The 17,896-nt window shown below is 35.1% G+C and overlaps 2 long non-coding RNA genes and 1 pseudogene across 2 annotated transcripts; 1 reads left to right on the plus strand and 2 right to left on the minus strand.

Moving 5' to 3' along the window:
- Window positions 1-9,645: 9,645 nt before the first annotated feature.
- On the minus strand, window positions 9,646-10,933 carry LOC125479115 (annotated as a pseudogene).
- A 2,375-nt stretch (window positions 10,934-13,308) lies between these two features.
- On the minus strand, window positions 13,309-14,665 carry LOC125479197. The gene is made up of 2 exons (XR_007259874.1): window positions 14,526-14,665; window positions 13,309-14,340 (listed from the first exon to the last, which is right to left on the minus strand). It is a non-coding gene; the product is annotated as an uncharacterized LOC125479197 (long non-coding RNA).
- A 644-nt stretch (window positions 14,666-15,309) lies between these two features.
- On the plus strand, window positions 15,310-16,704 carry LOC103938492. The gene is made up of 2 exons (XR_007259873.1): window positions 15,310-15,708; window positions 15,886-16,704. It is a non-coding gene; the product is annotated as an uncharacterized LOC103938492 (long non-coding RNA).
- Window positions 16,705-17,896: the final 1,192 nt, after the last annotated feature.

Raw genomic sequence — 17,896 nt, forward strand, 5'->3', positions numbered from 1 at the left:
AATAGAAGTGCAAATTTGAGTTTTAGCCTAGGGTTGGAGAATGTCTAAACAACAAAAACGAAGCGTCAAAAAAGGGTTTAGGACAAGTCCGATGTCTAAGCAGCTGGTGATCCGCCATCAGCAATTGTAGTACAGGCGTCACATTTGTGGAGTCCAAGTTTTAGGAAGGGGATCTTCGGATCACTTCCATTAAATCCACTCAATCAATGAATATGAGTCCTTGAAATTTGATCCAACGGCTAAAAATATAAAGCCCTTTTAAAAATTATAATAACTTTAGCCATTAGATTAAATTTCAAAGATTCGGATTAATTGATTTGGTGGATTTGATGGAAGGGATCCGCAGAAGATCCCTTTCCCAAGTTTTACACCCATTGGCAGGGTCACTAGGACCCACCTCCTCTTCACTCCTCAATTGGAAATATGGAATTCAATTCAATCTTGTTCAAGTAGATATGGTATTATTGTCTCCTTAAAAACATTGTTAAATTCCATCTCCTAGATTTTGATTGTTCTTTTATTACGATTTTATCCATCATAACACACGTGCTAACTTGGAGTGATTTTTAAACATATAACGATTTTGATTGTTCTTTTATTACGATTTTGATTACGATTTTATCTATCATAACATATGGTGGAATGGTGGTTGCTCACAAATAAACAAAGATTTTTAAGTTGGCATGGTTTTGGATATTGTTCTCGTTATATTTTCTAAAATCTCTCCAAGTTAGCACGTGTGTTATAATGGTGAAAATCGTTACAAGAGAACAGTCAAAATCGTAATAGGAGATGAAATTTAACAATGTTTTTAAGGAGACAATAATTCCATAACTACTTGAACAAGGTTGAATTGAATTCCAAAATTTCAATTGAGGAGTGAAGAGGAGGTAGGTCCCAGTGACCCTGCCAATGGGTGTAAAACTTGGGAAAATGATCCTTTTCAGATCCCTTCCATCAAATCAATGAATTCGTGTCCTTGAAATTTAATATAACGATTAAAGTTATTATAACTTTTAAATGAGCATCATGTTTTTAACTGCTAGATCAAATTTCAATGGTCTGAATCCCGAATTACGTGGATTAGGTGGAAATGGACTGAACATTAAATTGGTCGTGATTTCGTTCACGTAGCAAAAGATTCTGTGTCTAATGGAGCTGTTTATGATTTTGCATGAGGCAGACTATGCATACAAGCCTCAACAAGAAACGTGTTTAGTAGCCGATCCTTGGCATAAGGTCATGCTTGGAAAGACCTTTAGTTACACTGAGCCACCTAAGACTAAAGGATTTTGAGTGTTCAAATTGGAGTGTGATATTGATGGTGGTCCACAATGGATGGAGGTTGTTGAACTTGGTGATCGGGTATTATTTGTGAGCAACCACCATTCCGCCATATGTTATGGTGGATAAAATCGTAATAAAAGAACAATCAAAATCGTAATAAGAGATGGAATTTAACAATGTTTTTAAGGAGACAATAATAACACATCTACTTGAACAAGGTTGAATTGAATTCCAGATTTCCAATTGAGGAGTGAAGAGGATGTGGGTCCTAGTGACCCTGCGAATGGGTGTAAAACTTGGGAAAGAGATCTTCTACGGATCCCTTCCATCAAATCCACCAAATCAATTAATCCGGATCTTTGAAATTTGATCTAACGGCTAAAGTTATTATAATTTTTAAAAGGGCTTTATGTTTTTACCCGTTGAATCAAATTTTAAGGACTCATATTCATTGATTGAGTGGATTTAATGGAAGTGATCCGAAGATCCCCTTCCTAAAACTTGGACTCTACAAATGTGACGTATGTACTACAATTACTGATAGCGGATCACCAGCTGCTTAAACACTGGACTTGTCCTAAACCCTTTTTTGACGCTTTGTTTTTGTTATTTCGACATTCTCCAACCTTTCCACTTCTATTCCCCCCCCCCCCCACCCCCCCAAAAAAAAAAAAAAAACTCAACTCAACCCAAGGTAAAAATATGGCATAAAACCTAAAACTCAAATGGAAGCCAAATTTAGCCTAGGATTAGTGGTCTGGCCCAGCATATATGTATATTTTATTTAATTTTATATTTATCAATTCATTGAATCCAACGGTTAAGATCTAATTTAATGAAATGCAACGGTAAAAAAAAAAAATTTAACTGTCCAAATTTAAATCTAACGGCTAAAATAATTAAAAAAAAAATCTTTCATTTGTTTCATCTTTTTTCATAATATTTAACGAGTTTCATTGTGTCGGTTAGTGATTTTTCAGTATTTGTCAGAATCTAAATATTTTTAGGTTAAAATGTTCATAAAATTAAATTAGGATAGTCTGTATAAATTTTTATTTTAAAAAAAAGTCACTTTTAGTAAAAAATTAATCTAAATTTATTTTTTAATAATCTGAGGCTAAAATTTTAGCCCAGAATGGTGGGAGCAGAAATATTGTTTATGGGTTAAAACCTAAATTTTCTTGGTTAAAAATTTTTAATTTTAGGCCAAAAATTGAAGATGGTCTTAGGGTCAGAGTCGGGGTAGGAGTAGACACCCCCTAGCTAAGACTAAGATTGGACAAGATCAACTTATCTCCTGCGATTTTGGTACGACGTAGGCAGCTTATCATCTTAGACTATGACCTCATTGACCTGGTCTGTGGCTAATGAAGGTGGAGACGTCCAATTGGTACAAATTCGTTGAATATGATGGATCAAGAGTAGAACATTACAATGGCTGTGATTTCGTTCACCTACCAAAAGATTCTGCATCTATGGAGTTATTTATGATTTTTCATAAGGTAAACTCTGCATAAAAGCCTAAATAAGAAACGTGTTTACTAGCCGATCCTTGGTATAAGGGCATGCTTGGAAAGGCCTTTAGTTACACTAAGCCACCCAAAGACTAAAGGATTTCGAGTGTTCAAACTGGAATGCGATTTTGATGGTGGTCCACAATGGATGGAGGTTGTTGAACTTGGTGATCGGATATTATTTGTGAGCAACCACCATTCCGCCGTATATCGTACCCCCGTATTCAGAAGGTAGAAAGAAACAGTATTTATTTTTCCTTTGATTACTCATGTTACGACTCAACCGGATGTGACTTTGGAGTATTTTACTTCACAAATAAGAGTATTAGGCATTTTAGTTGCCCCAAGATTCGTTATTGGTCCCGGTTGCATAATGCACCTTTATGGTTAGTAACCAATCTTTGATAGGTTATGGCTCGTTTGGATGTAATTTTAAAATAACTGAAAGTGTTTTTGGTAAAAATATTTTTAGAACCAATTTTTAGTAAATATGCAAGTAAATCTTGGAAAAGCACTTAAAGTGCTTCCTTGAAGAAGCACATAATTGATGCTTCTTACATAATGTACTTTAAATGCTTTTGGAATCCAAAAATATTTTCTCTAAAAACGTTTTCCATCATTTTAAAACCACTTAGTTTAATTAAATTTTGTTTTCTTTCCCTTTTTTAGTTGGAAAGATTTTCTTTATCATTTTTATTTTTATGAAAATTGTTTACTTCTCATACTTATACGCACTTAATACATATATAAATCATGTGAATGTATAAGCTATATAAATTTAAAGCATCTAGATATTATATCAATTTCCATAGTTGGTCTTATGATCCTTGTGCGATATAAATAAAAAGTGTACATGTACAATCGTAAAAGTCGAATTGTGATGCTCCCGAGCTATAGGAAACAAAACAGTAACATTATACAAAAACTGTATATATGTGACCGAATTAAAATATAGAATACAGAAGCGTTTAGGATAATGCAAAAACGTCAGAGAGCCTTGCACTCTTTTCTAGCAAAATCAATGCTGATTTCATATATAAAATGAGGTACATGAGATGATGTAGTCTTTGTACTCTTTTCTAGCAACCAAACATGCAAAAAAGGACTTAAATTAATAGAAGTAGGATTCTCTTCCTTCCTGATCTCTATTTCTTTTCCTCTTCTCTTATTTGAATGGTTACGATTAAATCACGTTAACGCTTTGTGTTAATTTTTTAATAGCCAGAAAAAGACATAAACCATTTTGTGACAAAAGGGGAGAAAGGGGGATGAGAATAGGGGGGAGATAATGAGAGATGAGAATATGAGGGGAGATAATCCTACTCCAAATTAGAGAGGAGATAATCCTACTCCAAATTAATGAGGCCCCAACAAAAGTATTAGGCAGGATAGAGATCGCATGTACATAATTATATTTGTGATTTAGTACGTAGTAGGCATGCATCCATTGTCCAATTAAAGCACAGCTTAAATTTTGAAGGAGAAATTATAAAGCAATAGAAATTCCAATTCATACCTAAATGAGGAGATCATCATTCGTCATTATTTATATTGAGCGAAGAGAAACTTACTTGAATATTAAACGTTAAGATGTCATTAGTTATAACATTATTTTGAATCAATTACATAGTATTTTGTTGTTTAATTTTTCCTCGCGATAATAAATAATTGGTTAGAAATCTTACAATAAAGACATCGATTATGGCAATTTAAATTTGCGTACCTGTAGTAATGTTATGTATTATGCATTGATATATACACACACATATATATATATATATGTGCATATATATTTATATATATATTCATATACAGTTGCAATTTTGTGTAAATAATTGAGATAGAGAGAGGTAGTAGGAGAGAAAAGAGTGTAATTAAAATAATGAAAAAGAATTGCTTGATGTCTTTGGTCTGCATGAAGGCCATCAGACAGACAAGACAGGGCAGTGGCGCACACTGCACAAGGTCCTCTCTTAGTCCCATCGGTTAACAGTTTTTGGATCAGGCGCTACGCGTTCCTCAAGTTGTATTACGTTAGTTTTTTTTATTATAATTATTAAGATATATTTTAAATGTATTATGTAAAGATAAACTTTTTCGTTACTATGTACATCCTAAACAATCGTTAAGTTTTTCATTTTCATTTTGCATAAAGTAATAATTTAAATGTTACGCAAAGTGAAATGCAAAGTGAAAATAAAAAACATGACAACTTTTTAAGACATTATCATTACAAAATTAAATAGTAAGAAATGTTAAATGTAATTGTGACGACTTTGCATTAGTTTTTTTTCCATCGTAATTGTGAAGATTTATTTTAAATGTATTGTGCAAAGATGAACTTTTTCGTTACTATGCACATCCTAAAAAGTCGATAAGTTTTTCATTTTCACTTTGCATAAAGTAATGATTTAAATGTTACGCAAAGTGAAATGCAAAGTGAAAACAAAAAACATGACAACTTTTTAAGATATTATCATGTTTACAAAATTAAATAGTAAGAAATGTTAAATGTAATTGTGACGACTTTGCATTAGTTTTTTTTTCCATCGTAATTGTGAAGATTTATTTTAAATGTATTGTGCAAAGATGAACTTTTTTTTTATCATGTATGTTATAAAAAGTTGTCATGTTTTTCGTTTTCACTTTGCGTAAAGTAATGATTTAAATGTTATTTATGCAATTGTCAAACAACATTGGATTTTAGATGCAAGTTCCTACCTAAAGTTCATGAACAATAGTAAGTAGATGTAAATAAAAGAAAAGTAGATGAAAACATTAAATACTCACCTAGACTACTATAAAAAACAATACGTAGACATGTCAACGGAAGAGCTGACACCTATATAAAGGTGTTCGTACTATAAAAAGATAGTATTTTGTATGCTCCCACCTTTTTATGTGGGAGATATTTTTTATCACAGGTGCTACGCGTCTATTGAGATGTGTTGTGCTAGCTATTTTTTTCTCATATTGCGTCTTAAAATAAAATATATCATACATTGAAAATAAAAAGAAATAAAACATAATTAACTCGCATGTAAAATGTATGAGAAAAAAAGAAGACTCTTTGCACGTATGAAAGCACGTTAGAAAAGGCTAGTAATGAATAAAGGAAGAAATACAGCAAGGACCCAAGATATTTCATACGTATCATCTTTTCCTTGCCGTTTATCTTATTAAAATTAGCTAAAAATGAGTTGATAAGTTTGTGGCTTCATAGTATAATATATACTATTTTTTCTTGACATATATGTTACACTTTCCCATTCCACCTGCAAATTGCTTTGTCAATTCAATAGCGCCACAACACTAATGCTTGTTTCCATAACTGCAAAACAGAGTTTTTGAATGAGAATATGAGTTGAGGTGTAAATTGCATTATAGTATGTAGTAATTAAAATGCACACACATTGACAAAAAATAAGAAGAAAAAAAAAGTCATATCCAAAGGAAAATGCATCATTTGTAGCTTTCTTCACAGTTTTTTTCTTATGGGATTGCTTTGATTTTTCTTGTATTGTTTTTACTGCAAGCATGGAACTGACACCATTGTATACGTGTTATTATTCTTAATAGAATGTAAATTTCATTCAATTTGGAGAAATACTATTTGAGCAACCAAGCTTAAATCCTGCTCCACTACACTCATTTATGTATGACCAAATCACTTGTCATAGATATTGCATTGCATTTTAAGCATTTGTACATAATATTTTAATTGATATTGACAATGAAATAAAAACATTAGAGATGACCACCTCAATTATTCTAAAATCTTGAGTTAACATAAAGCAATGATACAATTAGATCACCGATTGTTAGGCATTTAGAAGAAAAATAATAAAAATGAATCATTCCAAACACCAACAAAACGGAAAAGAGAACCGAAAAAAGGTCTTGAATCTTCAAGTTCCTCAGCCAAGCAATCCTTATTCAGTATCGCAAGCCAAAAGTCTTTTACGCCTACATAGAATTTTGTCCACATACCATGTAATTCATATTGCATTCAGAAAAGGCTTTTTCATATATATAAAAAAAAATACATAGCAAATCATATACAAATTTATAGCTAGAAAAATAGTGTGCACACTTACTATGGAGAACGTCTAAAATTGAATTAAGAGAAATTAAACTATCCAATTATTATTACAAACTAGTTGGCAATCAGTATTAAGAAAAAGCTGCTTGATGGAAGACAATGATCTTTGTTCTTCAATCCAACAATAAAATGAATATAAGTTTTAGACATAGCTTACCAAGGGAAAAAATGCAAAACAAAGAGTCATTTACTCGTCAACTTGTCACAAATTTGTGCAGGTTTTTATTGTCTCCAAGTATATTTTGGCTCTCCCTCTAAATCGCTTTCTCTATCCCCATGTAGTTTATATTTAATTTAATTCCTAATCACATTTGGTATATATAGTTTATCAGTAATACAAATTGGAATTTATAAAGACTTACAATGCCAAGTTGTCGACACATATACTTGAGCATCTATGATCTTCATCCCAATCGTCGCTGTCTCGGAGTCTTAGTAATTTGCACACCACGGTCACCTCAGACCATATTCGAAGACTGCGTCGAAAAAGAAGGGGCCGCGTTCCATCATTAAGGGCCAGGGGAAAACAATTTTTGGTTACAAAGAAACCAATCAAACATCATATCAATCGCATAAAACCCCATATAATATGCAGTTTTTTTTTATCAAAATAATACGTAGATTATGCAAACAAAAAAAAATAGTGAGAAATAAAAAAGAACAATACAAAAAGATAAAAAGTACCCATTAACATAACAAAGAAAGCTAATGTATATTAGAACATATTTATGAGAAGACTTGGTTCTCTTGTGCGTGTGGATTATGTTCTCTTAGAAGAGGCCAAGGCTATCTTCTTGTTTGTGCCTCTCCATGAGATAACTCACAACATTAAGGTGGACCGGTACCTATAAATTACATTAAAGAAGAAGCATAAATGAAGAAACACCAAATTGTAAGGTGGACGAAGAAGCACCAACAAAAAAAGAAGGGTACGTGTGGGGATGGCAAAGGATCGGTTTGGGAACGGAAATACTATATCCATCCCTATAACCACGAAAATTAACCATATCCATGACCGTAAATTAACCATCAGGTATTATCCATAACCATACCGACCGGATAACAGATTCCCCATCGGTTAACAGTTATATCTATCTTTATTAGTACAAAAGATATATTCGCCCAATTGACACATGATAATTTAGTAAATATTAATTTCATTATTAAATATTTGATGTCTAAAATGATTGAATTAAGGGAGTTTTAACGAAAAAACCCACAGTATTGTTCATTTTAACGACAAACCATATTTTTACACAAAAAAGTCAATCCTGGTACTATTCATTTTACCCTTTATTTTATTCTTATCGTTAAAACTTAAAGTTTTCAAGTCCTTTTCATTAGTTTTCCTTTTCATTAATGGATCTTGTGGAGCATGAAAATTAAAGCTAAACATTGATAATGTTGGTTATCTTTGATATCGCCCATAAATACCATTAAATTCTCATAGATTTTGATTCATATCAAAACTATTGACTTTGCCATAAAATGCAACTCACACAATGCAATTTTTGTATTCTCAAGGTAATAGATTCGGTGAATAATGAATATACATATATTATATAATACTTAAATATTATATATAATTATATTATATATTATTCGGTTTGGATTCGGGCACGAATATGGATTGGGAACCCCTATAACCATATCCAAAACCATAACCGAATAATATTCACGGTTTTTCCCCATACCCAAAATATACCCGAATTTCCATATCCAAATCCAATCCATTCGGACGGTTATCGAGTTTAACGATTAGAATTGTCATCCCTAGGTACATGAAGTTGGGTGGGTTTCTCCCGAATAGTAACGTGTGGTAGGTTGGGGTTTTAATTGTGCAACTCTGGAACCACTACAACTGCTTGTTGGGAGTTTGCTGGGTTTAGGCCTTCTCCAACCCTGGGCTAAAACTCAAATTTCCATTTCTTCCCCAACCCAACCCCCCCCAAAAAAAATTTACAATACAGAGATGATCAGGGCTAAAACTCAAATTTCCACTTCTTGCGTGGATTGTTAGGGTTTGGCCGAGTAGTTTTGGGATTTTACTTGATTTAATCAAAATTTGTAACTAACCACTAGTTGAATTCTGCGAGGGTGTTTTTGTAATTTTGACTTATTCTGCACGTATGTTAAAGGAATTTTTAGTTTAATACAATTAGTTGAAAATATTTTTTTTTCAAGTTTCCAATTAATTATGTTTTTACACTTGGTATACTGAGTTATATACCGAACTTCCCGACATAGTGAAACATTTCTTTTTATGTTACAGGTCTTGTGTAATTGAAAGAGTTTTGTGTAGTTTCAAAAATCTAGGAAGTTTTGTGAAAACACAAGAATTCTCAATAGGTGTATTTGAAATTAAGCACCATTAAATTAACTCAATAATTAAAGTGTTAAAATGCACCTATCCTAAACGATGATATCATGGGGTCGATTATCTCCGATTTTTAAAGCTTCCATCAGCTCTGCATGTAGTTAAATATATAAAATATAAAATGAAGTCATGGACTTAAAGTGGCAGTATTTTAGACGTACTTAAATTAGACGTGCAAATTTTTCAATAAGGTCGTTGTAGTATAGTGGTAAGTATTTCTGCTTGTCACCCTAGTAATCTGGTTCAATTCCTGACAACGACGATAAAATTGGATACGTTAGGGAATTAATGTAAGTATTTTTATGGGTTTTAGGACTGTATTTACATAACATCATCAACCCTAAATATATAATATGGCTCTTCATCCTACGTAAGTGTTCGTATTATTTGATTTCTTTAATCCTATTTCTGAAACATACTAGAGCCCTAATTTTTTTTGGACTTTAGTTAGGAATAAATTCTATTATTTAGTACATTTAATAAAATTGATTAATAATGATAAATAACTTAAAAGTGGACGGAGGTGACGAAGAAGCAAATGGGCGCCATGACATCCCAGGTCAGCTCCCAGAAAGTGAGCCTCACGGCCCCGATCGTTTGAAATAACAAAAAACCCAGCCCACAGTAGAGCTCCCCTCGTACCACGGCCCTGGCTTTTTGGTCAATTAACATCTTCTGAGTTTCCATCCGGTGCAGCTCTTTTGTTCTTGGATCGTTCGGGATGAGCATGGATTGTGAGATTATGCTCTCCATCGATTTAGCCACCTGTAAACAAAAATTAGACAAAGGTTTGTCAGGCATTACAAAAACGAGAACGACTTTTCTGCAATGAGGTGATATAACAAACAAATCACACAGTTTTACATGTCATTGTATTACAGGATCAAAATACTTGATGTGTCTTATTTTCTAGATCCCAAAATCAACGATGATGCTCTCGTTACATGTAAACGTCTTCAATACATGTCAAACGACCAAGGATAATAAAGTTTTCTTCAACCCAAGACCTCAAGGTGTATTCCGTAATTTTACCAGATCACAAACAACAATAGAAACAGAATCTACATAAAAGTGGGAAAGAATAAGAAGTTACCTACTCCAGCCGGAGAAACACTACGTTTCCCAAAACAATAACGTTTGCGGACTCGTCCATCATCTTCGCGAACTCAGCACCTTGCTTTTTGCGCTCGCATCCTTCGTTGCAGATCCGAACGAACTCCGATCGCAAAATGGAAGTTTCCTGAATCTCTCTCAGCTTCTCCACTTGAGAAAGCCTCAGAATCTTCTTTGCATTGCGGATCGAGATTCCGAACGGAAGCTCGGAGGTTGGTTTTCGATCTGGAGGCGGAAGGCAGAGACCGCCGAGTAGAGCTGATCACCGCCAATGTTGATGCCTCTCAGCTTTTCCCGGAGCTTCTCCCCAACCAGAACAGTCAGGAATTCCGGGAGCTTCGATGCTGACTGGCGGTGGAGGAATTGGCGGAAAAATCCTTTCCGGGGGGGGGGGGTGTCCGTCGAGTTCAGATACTCCCTGTGGTAATTCACCTGGGCGGCATTCGGAGGCACGATGGTTTGGTGATCTGCATAACCGACGACGGTGGTGGCGCTAGGGACACTCTGGTGGCGCCAAATGAGCGCTTGAGGGAGCGCCATTGACGAGTGAGAAAGTAGAGAGAGAAAGTGAGAACCCAAATGGTGGGTGTGAATGAGAGGCTCTCTCTTGAGTGTTGAGCGTTGGGAGTGAGCTGCTGTTATTTATAGGCTGAGTGTCCGACGTTAGCGGAACTTGTCGGAAGATTGATAGTAACGTTTTGGGGACATGTCACAAATTTTTCGTGGCCAAATTCTTATTATAATTCTCTCGCTTAATACAATTTTTCTTTAATAGTATATAGCATTTGATAATTGAAAATAAATGATCTAACATTACAACAATTAAATCTAACAGATATTAAGTGATAAGTAGCATTAAAGCGACAACCGACCAACTTTTGACAGTTATTTGACCACTTGTCATTGCATTGCAATAATTTTTTCAGCATGCATATATGCGTAACCCAAAAAACTGAAATCCCGTGGAAAGGAATTTCTTAACCATCCCAATAACTAAAGAGAAACAAATTCCACCGAAACAACCGATTAACGATTCAAGAAGCAAAACACCAGAAGAATCAAAATATGAAAGGAATTATAGGAGGAGGATGAAACAATAATATTCACCCTTCGAATTGTATCCTTTTGCAAAGTCTCTGAATAAGAACAAAAGAAGGGAATCTTAAACAAATGGGAGTACCCTATGCATGGGAATCTCATTAGGCTGTTGGATTCCAAATTTTAAGATTCTTAATTAGATAATGATCCCACTAGTGAAAGTCTACCACCCCTATTTTAATTTTCATGGGTAATATAATGCGTGGGAAAGGAGAAGATGAGGCAACTCCCTAAACCCCTTTTTTTCTTTTTCTTTTTTTCTTTGAAGAGAGTCAACTTCCTAACTTATTTATGTCATTGTTTCAACGAGTAGATGTATATTTTTGCTCATTACTTTTAAGTGATGGTAATGTTCACCATCATATTTGTTATTATTGAATGCGGTTAAATTTTAAAATTTGTGTTCATCCACCACACAAATCTTAAAATTTAAACTAATTCAACAGTTATAAATAAGTGATGAGTACAAATATTCTTCAACCAATCCAGTGTTTGTCAAATATTTCTACGTAACCCCCACTAGATAGGATTTTATTGTTGGGTATCTGCAAAGCATGGAACGTAGGAGCCCAAAAGAGGAATGCTTGGACCTATTCTTGCTATCACCTCAACAGCTTTCAACCTGCTCACTTTGAAAGAAGATCAATTACTGCATTTTGAATCTTAGCTCCTTCCTTCAGCTGGCTTCTTCCTTCCTTCACCTCCTTCCTTCAGCTGGCTCCGCCCTATCTATTCATCTCTTTTTTCAAATGGATATTTAGGGATCTCTCACCCTAACAGACAATTGTGATTGCCATTTTTTGGTGGCAGAACCATGCAGTTTTCCAACGAGGTTCACTGAGTCAGCTTTTCTTTTTTTTTCTTTTTTTTCTTTTTTTTAATTTCGCCCAGCGAGGTCCATGTTAGTGACATATTGTTTGCTTTGGATGGAATATCATCATGTTGGTTATTATTTCACCCAAATTATAAGTATGTACTTGTTTTTTATTAGAAAAAGGCTAAAGAAATCACATTTTGTATCACCTTTGTGTACTACATGATGTGACAAGTAATATATACATACCACATCAATTAATAAACTTATTTCATATAAATGTTAATCATATATATATCATTAATTTGCCACATCATATGGTACACGTATATAATCTCTCTTAACATTTTTTTTAGTGTGCCTAGCAATAGCATTACTCTTTTTATTAACTTATAGTAGTATTAACCATAAGTCACCAAGTGCCATGTCAGCACCTATTAGCTTAAATGTTAAGCATTGTTGGAAAAGGGTATATAAGGACCTTATATTATTGTTTTAAATTAAACTCATTCAGTTGTAATAACAAAAAGATAATGTTTGTGTACTCTCATAGGGGACTTGATTGTCCCCTCAATTACGATTAACGAATTGTTACCGTTTGAACATCATAATTTGAACTCATTCACTTTAACATTATCTAAAGATCATATGCGCAAAAGATCATTCAATTTAGAGATCGTTTAGCCATATATATGCATAAAACAAATGTAGGGTTCTTTCTAAGGATACTACTTGTTATTAAAACCTAACGCAGATGAATGACTAAACGAAATCCAAATTGATTGATTTTTTGCAGATATAATCTTTACATGATGTTAAAGTGTGGGACACAATCATTATCCATGATAAAAACATAGCTTTTTAGCTAAAATAGCCCCTGAGATTTGCATAACACATCACTTTGGTCCTTGAGATTTGAAATCAATAGAAGTGATCCCTGAGTTTGTTCACCATCAATCATTTTGGTCATTCCATGAAAAATTATATTGAATAAAGACCAAAATGACAAAAATACCCTCAATTTAATAAACAATGGGCCAAATGATTTGACAAAAATACCCTCATGTTACCTTCGTATCATGATTCTATTTGTGATTTTGGATTTAATTATAGTGGGGATCATCCATCGATATAGAGCAAAAATCATTCCTAAGTTAGTCGAGTTCTTAGAAATTGAATACTTCAGAGAAGTAATAGAGGTATTTATATGGGCTTTAGGACTCTACTTACAGAATATCATTAACCACGAATGCATTATTTGCCTCTTCACCCTACTGAACTGTTCATATTACCCGATTTCCTTTGTCCTATTTCTGAGACATACTACAGTTCTAACTTTTCTGGACTTTGCACTAGGAATAAATGCCGTTATTTTAGTACATTTTATAAAATTGATTGATAATGGCAAAAAACTTAAGGGTTACAAATATGGATTATTTGGTCTATCAATTACAACTTGCATCTCTGTTCTTTTGACCAAATAATCCATATTCGTAACCTTTTAAGTTTTTTGCCACTATCAATCAATTTTCTAAATATGTACTAAAATAACGACATTTATTTCTAGTGCAAATTCTAGAAAAATTAGAACTTTAGTATGTCTCAGAAACAGGACAAAGGAAATTAGGTAATACGAACAGTTCAGTAGGGCGAAGAGGCAAATTATGCATTCGGGGTCAATGATATTTTGTAAGTAGAGTCCTAAAGCCCATAAAAATACCTCTATTACTTCTCTTGAAGTATTCGATTCCTAAGAACTCGACTACCTTCGGGTGATTTTTGCCCTATATCGATGGATGATCCCTACTATAATTAAATCCAAAATCACAAATGGAATCATGATGTGAAGGTGATATATGTAGGATGTTATGGTTGTGACAGCTGGAATAATTAAAATAAATAAACAGCACAATTAATACGCATTGAAAGATATGGAAGCAAACCATCGCTGTGGTGAATCTGATTTCTGGTTAACTCACTGGTTCAGCAATTGCTCCCCTTCCTGACCACTTTCATCGACATATCAGAAAGGATCCTGAAAGAGTCCGCATACCATTAATCCTTCATTCGTTATTTTTGTGCTCTGCTTTGTTTTTCACCAACTTGAAGTCTCTTATCACACTAGCAAATCTTATACATAAATCTTAAAATAAAATTACAAATTATAAAGTCTATAATTAACAAAAGCAATTACAACATTTCAAATATGGGATCCAATACCTTTTCATAGTTGGAAAATGATGCTAAAGCCTCTTGTGTTTCGAAAGGAAGTATATCCTTGCAGGGACGAGAGTTAGGAAGAATTGAGAAGGGAGAGAGAGTGAGGCGTGAAGATGCAGAATGAATTGGGAAATGATGAGGGTCTCAAGGAAGTATGAAATGATTTAGAATTGGGAAGGTGGTAGTGTTATTATATAGTGTTAGAGAAGCGGAAGGTTTTAGGGTTTTCATGTCTCAACTTGGTAGGTTTTGCAATTAAAGTATGAGAGGAGGTTGGTGGGTGAGAGTAATGGGGTGTAATAACACTCATTTAAAGTTACCACAAAGTTGGTGTTGTCTATGTAACATATACGACGAGGGACTAAGGATTTGGTAGGGCATATCAATGCATTATGTGCATGCGTGCAACGAAAGCACGTTATTGATTGACCAACCAGGACTTCTCAGTACGTACTATTTTGTTGTTTTTATTTTTTGCTGCTTTATTCACATCAATGCACTTCGGGTTGGAAAAAGAGAGAAGAGAGGGCTCGGCCTTGTCAGTTGTCACCATCCACTACAAGACAGCACCACATTTATCACAGTTAATTGACCACAGACATAAAAGACTCGTTGTAGAATATCCAATATTACCACGGACATTTAAAGTCCGTTGTGAGTAAATGGTTTTAACAACGGGCAAAATTGGCCCGTAATAGAACATGTTAGAATAATAACGCGCAAGAAAAGCTCGTTGCAGTTATTTGATATGACCACAAGGGTAGCCTGTTGTTGAAATAAATTTAATCACAGCGCCTTCTTGAAATCAATCACGGTATATGAATGTTGTAGATTAATTTATTTAATATTACTCTCAAATTTGTTATCAGAACCAACTCGATCAAACCCAATCTATATACCAATTCCAGACCTGATACCACCAACCCACCCAGTCTCACCCATTCGCTCCCTTCGGCGGTTTCTCTGAAATCTCCAAACTACTCATTTCTCTCCCCAAAGCCCCGCCCCCCTCTTCTTCGAAATCGCAACCGTCTTCTGTCCGGCACCCACACAAGAACTCATCACTGACGCAGAGCCCGCTGGAAGCTTTCTCTAGAGAACGATATGTCGGTCGCCGTCCCCATGGCCTCGCCCAGTCGCCGGCTCGACTTGGATGACCAGCCATTCCTCAATTCCAGGATTTGTACGTCTCTCGATTTCTTTGTAAAGATATTAAAATTTAATTCCATTTATTGAAATGATACCGTGATTATTCTGCAATTAAAGTGAAATTATGAATAAGTATGTTTTTTAACAATTCGATTTTGGCTAAATGTGATAAAGATTAATGCTTTACTTAGTTTTCGTTCAATACGATAAGGTGCAAGAGAAAGGGATATGTTGATAACTAGGAGGCAAGCATGCCTTCTCCAAGCATGACCAAGCATAGAACGAGCAGTGTGAAAATTTTTGGGGTCGAATTGTGCCCTGACAATGTGGCTGTTGCCATGGTATTTTGTTCAAGGTGTCCTAGGCCTTGCAGGGCTTGCTGTCGGTTTTTAACTTTCCATTTAAAAGACGATTTGCATCTCGACCTGGCTGAGTACATTTACATTCACACTTGCTGTCGGTTTTTAACTTTCCATTTAAAAAATCTTTGTTTATGCTATTGGTTTGGTTAATCTTGTATAGTATATATTTGCAGAATTATACGCAGTGGCTCTATTTAGTAGGTTCATAATTTAATCATGTGTTTATCTTTTCTCAAAGGACTCCTCTTATTATAAAGGAATGCATGAGTAGAAGGGTTTAGAGGCAGAAACTCTATTTACTTTTCTTGATTGAGATCAAATGTATATTTCCACCTATACGAGTACAATATTTTTTTTTTTTTTCTTGTGATCCATATGCTTAAGTCCATGCAAATAGAGAGAGGCAGCAATTGCTGAGGCTCAAGTATTAGGGGCAGTAGTTCACTCTCAAGGTCCTTTGTTTGGAGATGTTCAAAGAAATCTGAAGTCTTCAAGTGTTCTTGTTATTGGAGGCCTATTTGATACCTTGTGGATAGTTTGATATTTCTAGTACAACTCGTCGTTAGCTTTAGTGTGCAGTTTGTAATATTTGATTTTGTGATTTCTTTATGTAATTATTGTATTGTAGTAAATTTGTTTATATATTAAATGATTTATTATTATTATTATTTTATTTTTGGAAAATTTTTTATGACGGTCATTAGCCGTGGTCAATTTGTAATTCACAACAGCCATAATGAATGTGGTGTTAGATCTCAATCTAGCAAGGGCACAATCCATGTTTATCTCACATTTGACCAAAGGCATAGTCCGTGGTAGAAACTACGACTTTTTATCACATCCAGATTACTAACGGGCACAGTGCTCGTGGTGGATTGCAAGAGTTCCAAAAGAGACGACGCTAAGAGGTGAGATTGACAAAGAGAGTGCTGCATTTTATAGAAGTCAAGTTGAGTATGCAAGGAACTTGTGTTTGATAAAAGAGATCGAAAAGCTATGTTCATGAAGGTTGACGACAAAGCATCACCGAACACAAAAGCTTTTTGAAGGCACGAATGAAGGAAAGTGACAAGAAGAATAAATCTTTTCAGTGATGACGGACATGGCACCTCGAATCTTAGTGAAGACAAACCTAGCACCACAAATTGGTTTGGGTACATATAATTATTAGGTTATCTTATTAGATTTTTAAGATGTACCCCTTTTTATTTGAGAAACAAAATTTAATTATAATGTCACATCCCGGTCCGGGGCGGACCACTTCCCAGGCCCGCTCCACCACCGTAGCACGATATTGTCCGTTTTGGGCCCCGACCATGCCCTCACGGTTTTGTTTCTGGGAACTCATACGAGAACTTCCCAGTGGGTCACTCATCATGGGAGTGCTCTAGCCTCCCTCTCGCTTATCTTCGAAGTTCCTACGAAACCCGAAGCCAGTGAGCTTCCAAAAGGCCTCGTGCTAGGTAGGAATGGGAATATACATATAAGGATCACTCCCCTCGGCGATGTGGGATGTTACAATCCACCCCCGTTAGGGGCCCGACGTCCTCGTCGGCACACCACGACCAGGGTTAGGCTCTGATACCAATTGTCACATCCCGGCCCGGGGCGGACCACTTCTCGGGCCCGCTTCACCACCGTAGCACGATATTGTCCGCTTTAGGCCCCGACCATGCCCTCACGGTTTTGTTTCTGGGAACTCACACGAGAACTTTCCAGTGGGTCACCCATCATGGGAGTGCTCTAGCCCCCTTCTCGCTTAACTTCGAAGTTCCTACGAAACCCAAAGCCAGTGAGCTCCCAAAAGGCCTCGTGCTAGGTAGGGATGAGAATATGCATATAAGGATCACTCCCCTGGGT

Source organism: the organism of the source record quoted next, unplaced genomic scaffold (genome assembly GCF_019419815.1).
Source record: "Pyrus x bretschneideri cultivar Hongxiangsu unplaced genomic scaffold, Pyrus_bretschneideri_v1 Contig28, whole genome shotgun sequence".
NCBI lineage: Eukaryota > Viridiplantae > Streptophyta > Magnoliopsida > Rosales > Rosaceae > Pyrus > Pyrus x bretschneideri.